At 36.8% G+C, this 9,672-nt stretch overlaps 1 protein-coding gene across 9 annotated transcripts in view; it reads left to right on the top strand.

The window, feature by feature from the left end:
- Nucleotides 1-6,276: 6,276 nt before the first annotated feature.
- The window catches only part of CRISP2 (cysteine rich secretory protein 2), a 38,428-nt gene continuing 35,032 nt past the window's right edge, over nt 6,277-9,672 (top strand). For 2 of the 9 annotated variants that reach the window (XM_019030148.4, XM_055389809.2), the window contains exons 1-2: nt 6,283-6,388; nt 7,261-7,364. The gene's annotated coding sequence lies outside the window, so the exon portion shown is untranslated. Of the gene's footprint in view, nt 6,389-7,260; nt 7,365-8,545; nt 8,583-9,672 lie in introns of all 9 variants that reach the window. The other 7 variants (XM_019030157.4, XM_055389808.2, XM_019030156.4 and 4 more) reach the window with 7 other exon arrangements.

The following is a 9,672-nucleotide window of genomic DNA, read 5'->3' as shown; positions in this document are numbered from 1 at the left end:
TATAACATGTAATTGAGACTACTGAAGAAAAAGTTTTACATGCAAGGTGTACAAAGAAAATAAAATGTGTTTTCAGTTTAAAATACATTATAAGAAGTCATGGGAATGTGACTTGTTTTTTGCCTAAAGGGTAAAGGAGTGTTTGAGTTCAGATGAAGCTGAAGCTTTAAGCAAGTTGTGAAAGGTTTGTGAAAAATTAATTGTAAAAGAAATTCTGGGTGTGAACATATTGACTAAAGTTAAAGCAGTATTATTTCAGTTTTTCTAAAAATTAAACATTGGAATAAAAGCACAACAGGTTTTTCTGAGAGCACTGATCTACCATTTAACAAAAATTTATAAAGAGTTATAAAAGATTTAAGAGAATATTACCTTATGGTCAGACATTAAAATTGGATAGATTTGTCTATAAGGTTTTATTAAAAATTGGATTTAACATTAATAGTACACTAATGCAGAAGTGAAATTTGGTTTATTTGATATAAAAGTCATACAGGAAGCATTGTCAAATATGAAATGGTGTTTGGCCTTCTTTGGGCTGTATTTGTATTAGTATGTTACTGGTATGTGTTCCAAAATTATAAAAATCTCCTATAATTTTGATATGACTTAGTGTATATTATTAATAATTGTTACATAAAATCATTGTATACCACAAAGGTAACCAAATTTCTTTGTCAATCATGTTTTTGACTGTGGTTGCCCTAAAACATTTTGTCATCCACAGACAATTATTGCCTTGTTTTAACCCTCTTAAAAAGGTGGTTTTATGATCAACTATAGGACTTTCACAGGTGCTAAATGCAGGTTTCCTGATATCTTTGGAAATTGTGACATTAGAATAGAGGAAAAAACTTTCAGGACTCTGATGAAGAGCTGAAATATTTATGACTATTTTTCAGAACAGGAGTTAACTGCATGGACTAAACTAAAAAAATAATCTTTTTGACTGTGCTTAAAATGTTGCTAATCCTTTGTTTTGTTTTTCAGAGTCTAGAAAATTTTATTTTAAGCTATTTACAGCTTTTAACAATTAGGTAAAGTATGCTGCTATAAACAAAATCAGGAGCACATTTGTTTCTCTCTACTGATTTATCCAGAATTTAAAAATGGTTTGTGGGTATTCTTAATTTATGGCAATGTAGTTATTTGCATAAGTGCAATAAGAATTGGTTTTCTTTTGCAACGGGACACAATTGGAGAAATTGTTTATTTTATCAAAGCTTTGACTGGAAGGCTGTGCTTTCCTTTAAGGAATCAAACCTGACTAGTAAAGCCAATAAAGGCCCCTTCAGAAAACTGGCCTCATACCTTGTCTACACAGTCCCTCTACAGGGTTCCTCACCTTTGGTAAGTAAAGAATGTCACTTTCTGACAGGCCTAAAAGCCCCAAATTGTCCTGAAACCTCAAGAGTAGAGGAATTTAGCCGACTGTTAGGTATTTGAGGGTAAAAAACCCATGGCTGGGCTTGGCTTTAAAAAACCTTATCTGAGATTCCTTTTATGAAACAGAGTTCCATCAAAGCCAATTTTTAAAAAGCTTACATGAAAAATAATTATTCTTGCTACACTTTATACAAAGAATCCAGCCAAGCATAATAAAGCAAGTCAGTTTTACCATTATTTGTCCTTTGTAAAAATGGGAAACTGGAGAGACAATTATGTTTCAAGAACTATGGTGTACTTGCTATTAGATTCTAGTCTCATCAGTTGTTTTGAGTTTTTTTCTGCAATTTAGACTAACCCTGCTTATTCCTGTGAACCAACCAGCAATCTCTGGCTGCCACTCAGAAGAAAATGAAGGAATGGGTAATGTAAAAATATGAATCAATATTCCAATTCTGGGCACACTGGAATCAGCTAGTGACCCCATATCAGCTTGGTTTCAATAGTTGCCCAATTCATGGAAAGCCTTCTAATTTAGTTAACTTAGGACAATTTTGCTTATTCTGCTTTACTGTTTTAAAATATCTTGCTGTTGTGCTCTTTGCGTAGGAATAGAGGATAAACTTACTCAACTTTTTAAAAAAATCTTCCAGATATCACCTTTTCTTGGAACTCAAGAGTTATGAATGGCCTTCATCATACTAATGCATTCTGACTGAACTCCTCTGTACCCTGAACACAAGAGACCCTAATAGTTACACAGAAATATCATTGCCCCATTCAGCCTGAAGAAGTTAAAGAAGATGAATCTTCATCCTTCTGCAACTGTTAGGATTAAGGGTTCTCTTATAAAAGGGAGAGGAGAAATGTCAGAGGAATGTGAACCGGAGCAACTCCATCTTAAATACGGGCTGGGTAAAATGAGGCTGAGACCTACTGGGCTGCATTCCCAGACAGTTAAGGCATTCTAAGTAAAAGGATAAGATAGGAATTTGGCACAAAATACAGGTCATAAAGACCTTTCTTGTAAAACAGTTTGCAGTAAACAAGTCAGCTAAAACCTACCAAAACTAAGATGGCAACAAGAGTGACTGCTGGTCGTCCTCACTGCTACACTTCCACAAGGGCTGTGACAGTTTACAAATGCCATGGCAATGTCACGAAGTTACCCTATATGGTCTACAAAGGGGAGACATGAAAAATCCACCCTCTGTTTAGTATATAACCATAATAACCCTAAAAATTGGCAACCAGCAGCCCTTGAGGCTGCTCTGCCTATGGAGTAGCCATTCTTTCCTCTAACAATTTGACCTTTTGACTTGGGGTTTTATATGTTGGCATACTTCCAGGGTCTTGCATTACTCTTCCCTTGGATTAGGCCATCTGCATGTGCAGTAGCCTGCTAGCACTTGGGAGCAGCCTCATGCACAGTGTGTTTAATGGAGTGGTACACATGCTCACTTGAGAAATTTTTTCTGTACCAATACACTATTTCTAGAAGAAGTGTTTCCACTTGATTTAGTTCTAGAAAGTCCTTTCGTTCTCTGCCTCTAGGCCCTATTCTCCTGCCTCAATTCCCCCCTGAAAGATGTGATCTCCATAAGTCTTTATGGGAGGTGGAACAACCGATGGTCTTTCTTCTGTAAATGCTTTATGGCTGGTGTGGGGATCACAGACCTCTTGCCTTGCTCTCTCTAGTGAAGGAAGGGTAGCTCCTTGATGGCCAGGGGAGGCATCTTCAACTGGAACTGGCTGGAACCCTTGTCACATGATCATCTAAAGCTTAATGGTCTCTAGGCGAGAGGAAATGAATTGCGTTAAAGATTTAATGGGAATTTTAGGGGGTGGATACCTATTCTTTCAGCAATGTTTGTTATGGAAATTTGCAGGAGAAAAACAAAACCTGGTCTTTTCTAGGATCTATGTGTTTCCTTAATGTCTTAGCACAAGCTACTCTGTTTTGGTTTGGTTTGGTCTTTTGGGGCCTAGTGCATGAACTCAGTCCAAAACAATTGCCTCCTATGCTTTTGCTTAAAAAAGAAAATTCCCCCCTTTTTGATAAGGTTCTCACTTAGGTGAGAGTGTGACCAAAACTTAGGGCCTTAGCACCACTCTCAATTACCATTATTTTGGGTTTCTGGTCTCACCACATCATTCATAGGTTGTGGTGTCCTCGTGGTCACACATTTCTTTCAGCTCTTGTCATTCTAATTGAAGAGAGACCATTTGACATTCTAGCAATGGCTGCGTGCAAGCATTTAAAACCCTTGAGAGAATACAGTGTACCAGGGAAACTATTATTATGACTATCGGGAGGATAATACCAAGAGTTTGGAGTATGCTCTTTACCCAGGTTACCCATAAACCAAACCACCTAAAATTAAATAGATCAAAAAATGAGCTAAAGAGTCTACTTACTTAACTAAGCAATCTCTTCATTTATCCTCTACAGCTAAATCTCTATAGTCTTCATCTGATGTATTTCTCCATAGGCCGCAAGTGCCAGCAGCTGCACAGATACTTCTCTATTCAGCCAATTCTATCATAATTTTCACAAGAGAATTTAAAGTCTGGTATTTAACTATATCCTATACAGTAGAATCTGCTATAGAGCCTACTATGAGGAATGCATTTCTAATCATTGCTTCTTTTACTCCAAACCATAGAAAAAGGAACTAACAAATGATGCCCTTCTAGAAAAGCAAAGGACTCCTGGCAATGTTCTTAGAAGTACCTGTACTATTCCTCTCAGTAATGGAGATCTACTTTCCATGTGCTCTCCAACACATTCAGGCACCAAACTTACAAGTCTTCTATTCTGGATTTGCCCTTCATACAAAATCTGTCAACACTTTTTAAAAATCTCTTCATATTCCACCCTTTTTTCCTATTTCTACTACTACAAAATTAATATGGGGAATTGTCACCACACTTATTTTTGCTGCCATCAATTTCTCAGCTCTGTAAATCACCCCATGCAGTGAGATCAGGTGGCTTTTATGAAACATTCTTTTGATCAAAGAATTTCCCAACCCTCCAAAATGTCAATGAAATTACTTTCCCATGTTATACAGAGAAGCAAATCTCCTTAGACTTCTATACAAAGTTTCCCCAACCTTTTCAACAGTCTTTCTGTCTTGAATATGCCTTGTGATATAATGATTTATCTGCTTTTGTTATTCAACTCTTTCTCCCTTCAAATCAAGCCATACACATTATTCAATAACAGTTCAAATGTCAAAACTTTCCTAGGTTTTACCCAGATCATATCAACTCACAGAACTCTCAATTACTGTATATATTTTTGGTCGCCCTACTTAGCATTAAACTATGCTACCTAATAGTATTCTTTACTTATTCATATACATACTCCTTTCTCTCATAGTACTATGAGTCTTAGAAGAAAGAGATTTTATGTCCTTTTTTCTGTATTTTCTAAGAATCTATGTCGGGTCAATATTTACTCACTTAACAAATATTTACAAACTACCACCTATATTTGGTATTGTGTTAGTTTTGGAGATACAGCAATAATCAAGACAGACATAGCCAATTTCTGAAATTCAGGTTCACCAACAATATCTGGCACCACAGCGCTCAAGTTGCTCTCATTCCGATATCATCAATGTGAATATGGGAACAAGTAATAATTACAGGAATGACTATTCTCCAAAAATGAAAAATAAGATATTCGTAGTAAATGATAGACTATTATAGTGCTGAGAATGAATTGTTTGGCACTAGAAAGAAAGAACAAATAGGTAGGCAGGGATTTTGTGCATATAGGTATTTGAAATGTCCAATTAATAACTTAAGCAAGATATGGTGAAAACATGAATATAGAAGTGAGAGACAGATTGAGGACTAGATTTCATAAATATTTAGAAAGGCAAACTGTCAGTAATGAATTTTGATATTGGATGTAGATATAAGCGTTAAGCAGTCTAAATTCCAAAATTTTTATTTTGGAATTCAGTGCTGCATGAACTGAAATAAACAGCAAAAGAAAACTAAAACAATGTCTGTGTGCTGATCCCTTGAAATTACCTTGTAACACTGCCAAAGGAAAATGGCACTGAGCACCAAGTTTGTTATAGTTTCAGTTGTGCCCAAGTGAGTCTCCAGAGTTGGTGAAATCTCAAGCCTCTTATTGCATGGCTTACAGAGAACCAAGGTATGAGGGATATTAATCCTTGGTTTGACATCTTTTGACCCATCTCTCTTCCTCTAGGTCATAAACGAATTCACTCCTTTTCACTTTGAAAACAACTGTGAATAGAAGAAAATGCACCTATTACTCATCCGCCTTCTGAGAGAGGCAACATGTCTTTAACCCATGCTTGATACGTATGCTAAACTTGCAGCCAGTAGCCTTGGGTCAGGAATTCTGGGTATTTTCATAAGAGTTGTTCCTGTTACTCTTCGTGAATTTTCTCACCATAAAACTGTTGCCAACGGGGGAAGAGGGGCAAGAACATGAAATGTTTATGAGAGAGCCTGAAACTGACAACCTGTGTAACTAGAGTGCGTCGTTGGCATGATACTGGCAGCGCACTGCAAACTTAAGCACCTGTGGACTCCTAATTAGCTCTTTAAATTGAACTACATTAATTCAGGCATTCTTGTTTGAATGCGAACGCCTCCTTTTTCAAGCCACCGCCTGGGCAATCCGAATCCTTATATGACCTCCCTCCTCCTCCTAGTACGGCGCAGGTATGCGAACAGACATTTTCTTTCCTCATCAACTGGTGGTAATGAGAAAAAGAGAACTCTGCTTTTCACAAGGGAAAACGTGCAAGATTTTCTCCGTAGTAGGGGCGGGGAGGCGATGGGAGGAGAGCAGCCCACGTAGGCAGGTAGCGGCGATGAAAGCATAAAGCCCAGTGACGTCGCCCACACGTGGCGCCTGGCAAGTGAACAATCGCGGTGAGAGGGGCGCGCCGCAGCGGGCAACGCTCCGGCCCAACTGCAGGAAGGTCTGTGCTCTGGAGCCAGGGTAAATGTAAGACCCGGATTGGAGACTAGAAATGGCTAGTGACGGGGAGGTGGGGTGAAGCACAGGGGAGAGAACCATCATTGAGGTGAGGGGGCTTCTGATCCTCCTTCGCTCCTCTTCCGGCATCTGGAGGGCACATAGCTGATGCCGGGCAGACTGAGAGTTCAATTTTGTTGCTTAGCACCGACCTACCATAACTTTCAACATGCTTCTCTATGTTTAGTCTATTGAAACTCTTTACCTACCTTAAAAGAGAAATAATTCTAAGTACGTAAGACCCACTGAATCATAGTAGAAGCCTGAAGTCATTTCTCAATCTGCTTTTTACGAAGTCAAATTAAGACTCTTAGTTTCTAATTGATGTTTTGAATGTACAGTTATTAGAAACTGTAATAACAATTAGAGTTGGGGTTATTGACTCTGCTGGACTTTATATCATCTATTGGCTTCCAGAATTTAAAAAAAAAAAATGAAGAGACAAAGCTGTTACCCCCAAATCCACGTAGTTAATACTTACCATGTGGGACACTGCTTATGGAAATGATCTTTTAAAGAATGGGTTGAAGTCCTAGATAAGGGGTTGGGAGTCTTGAAAATAGGTTGCAATTTTCCAGGCAAGTTAGCCAACTAGTAGTTACTGAACTTCAAGAAGTCCACTTTTTTGTTAGTGTTTGAAGGAAATATCAGGACGTTGAAATACAATCTGACCTCAGAAGGACAATATGGTCTTAACGCTGAGATCAAATAAATACAGTAAATTATTAGAAACAATACTAAACAATTGAGTCAAAATTTAAGTTTGCGACAAAGATTATAGATACTATCTATAAGGGTATTCTTCACATCTTTATTTTAAATATTTTGTTTCCTTGTTCTAGGGTTATAAAATTATACACCATGGCCCTTCTAAAGACACTCTAGGAAAACCATGTTATCCTGATCTTAAAACACCTGCAAGAAAGAGCACAGTACTTCACCATTAGTAAGTAGCAAAGAAAAAAAAATGGTAGCCAACTTTTCAACTATATATCAATATGGGTTTAAAGGAATAAAATGTAATTATATGGAATAGAAAAAAAATATTTTTCCTTGAATATACTCTCACCAACAGTGACATTGCTTTCATTGACTCAATGAAGATGATTATAGGTTAAATGGTTGAGGTTATGAGAGAGAAGAGCAGCAAAGAGGAGAGTATCGCATCATGGCCTGTTGTAGAATTCTGGCTCATCAGATGCATACACTGGGTGATTGAGCTATACAAAACTCTTCAGGCTCCTGTGTATGGCTTTCAATGAGCTGATGAGGATACAACAGCCCAGATGTTAGAGCATTTTCCTAAAGTTAGCCAGAAGGTCTCTAATAGAACCAGGCCTTGAACATGTGAATCTCGAATTAGATTATACTGATTATATTTTCCTATAACACCTGGAAGGAAACACATGTCTCTTAAACACTTAGTAATTAGCAATTCAATCAAACAGCATATGTTTATAGAAAGCTCTTATGAGCTCAACAAACTAGCAGGCATTGCAAAAGATAATAAAAACATGAATAATTTCCGTTTATTTGTATTATGTGCATAATGTGTTTATTGTATTAGAGGTGTTACATACATTGTCCCTTCCAGTCTTCAAAGCAAAAACCTGTGATATAAAAATCTACATTTTACATAAGAAAAACACTGAAGCTTGGCATAGATTTCCCAGACCTGATGGTTTCCAAAGAATGCACCCGTAACCAATAAGCTACAGGTAGTTGATAACTAGAAAGTAAAAATCATAGACAGCTGAACTATGAGAGTTCAGCTATAAGGCAGAATCCTGGTAACCTTCACAGTAATTAACCTGTCTTGGGTTGTCAGTATAGAAATACTAGTCCAAAAAGGCCACATCCAGATTATCGTGTGCCTAAGGAGAAGGGAGGACTGATTAGAAAGGGAGGGCATGATTTACTTACTCATGTTAAAAACTATGTGGGAAGCAAATAACGTCAAAAGCATTATCAGACAACTGGGAATGAAGTTTAAGGTTACTGGTATGAAAAATACTACTTCAGAACTTTGTTGACTTAGATTTATTTAACAAAACCAGAGTTTGACAAAACAGGAGTATGTGTAATATATATGCTGCTCTAAACCTTCCACCTTCTTTCTTTCTAAAGATAAAGTAGATATTTCATCCTGCTCAGAAAACCAACAGTAAGTGTTAAATCATTGATTTTAATGTGAATATTTTATCATGCCAATCATTTTTATGTTGTCAAGGGTAAAATGATTAATGAGTTTGCCCATGATTTTATTTTTTTGTTTTATGTTTGTTTGTTTGTTTGTTTGTTTGTTTGTTTTAGAGACAGGGTCTCTTTCTGTCACCCAGGCTGGAATGCAGTGCTGTGATCATAGTTCACTGCTGCCTCAAACTCCTAGGCTCAAATGATCATCCCACCTCAGCCTCCTGAGTAGCTGGGACTACAGGCACTTGCCACCATGCCCAACTAATTATGTTTTGTTTTTGTTTGTTTGTTTTTAGTAGAGATGAGGTCTCACTGTGCTTTCCAGGCTGATCTTGAACTCGCAGGCTCAAGTTATGTGCTCTCACCTCAGTCTCCCAAAATGTTAGGATTATAGGAATGAGCCACTGTGCCTGGCCTATCCATGATTTTCAAAACTTTAATAAATTTGTACTGAGAATGACCTCAAGTTAATTTTATTCTTTTACAGTTAAGAAGGTAAATTACAGCAATATTACACAAACAAAAAAATAATTTGATATGTAAAAATTTTTTACATTTTATTCTAAAAATAAGTGATGGAATTAATTCTCATGTTTGTGACTTTAAACAATTATACTAGAACTACCTTTAATAGGAAAATGGAAAAGTATGGCTGTTTAAGTATATTGTATAAGCTGGCATATTAATGATTTTACTATTAACATATACAGTTATGTATTAATAAGGGAATTATTAAAGTAAAAATAAAGGGTCTCCATTGTGCTGCAACAATGTCTGCCTTTTCCCAATTAAAACTGTGTCTCTTTCAATGAGTCAATGTCTCTTTCAAAGTCATTGACTTCGAAGTCATAATTGGATGAAGACTAATTTCTGGCATTACCTAAGAACGTAGCATTGGCATAGGTTAATTAACTGTCTTAAGCCTTAATTACATCATCCATACAATATAAATAGTAATACCCAGTAAGGTATGGGAGTGAAATTGTATATCATTTTCCACGAACCGTCAATAATTGTTCATCCCCCATCCCTTTTTTGCACATAATTGAGCATAAAGG

The sequence above is a fragment of the Gorilla gorilla genome, chromosome 5 (genome assembly GCF_029281585.2).
Source record: "Gorilla gorilla gorilla isolate KB3781 chromosome 5, NHGRI_mGorGor1-v2.1_pri, whole genome shotgun sequence".
In the NCBI taxonomy this organism is placed as follows: domain Eukaryota; kingdom Metazoa; phylum Chordata; class Mammalia; order Primates; family Hominidae; genus Gorilla; species Gorilla gorilla.
This window is presented reverse-complemented; position numbering and strand designations above follow the sequence as displayed.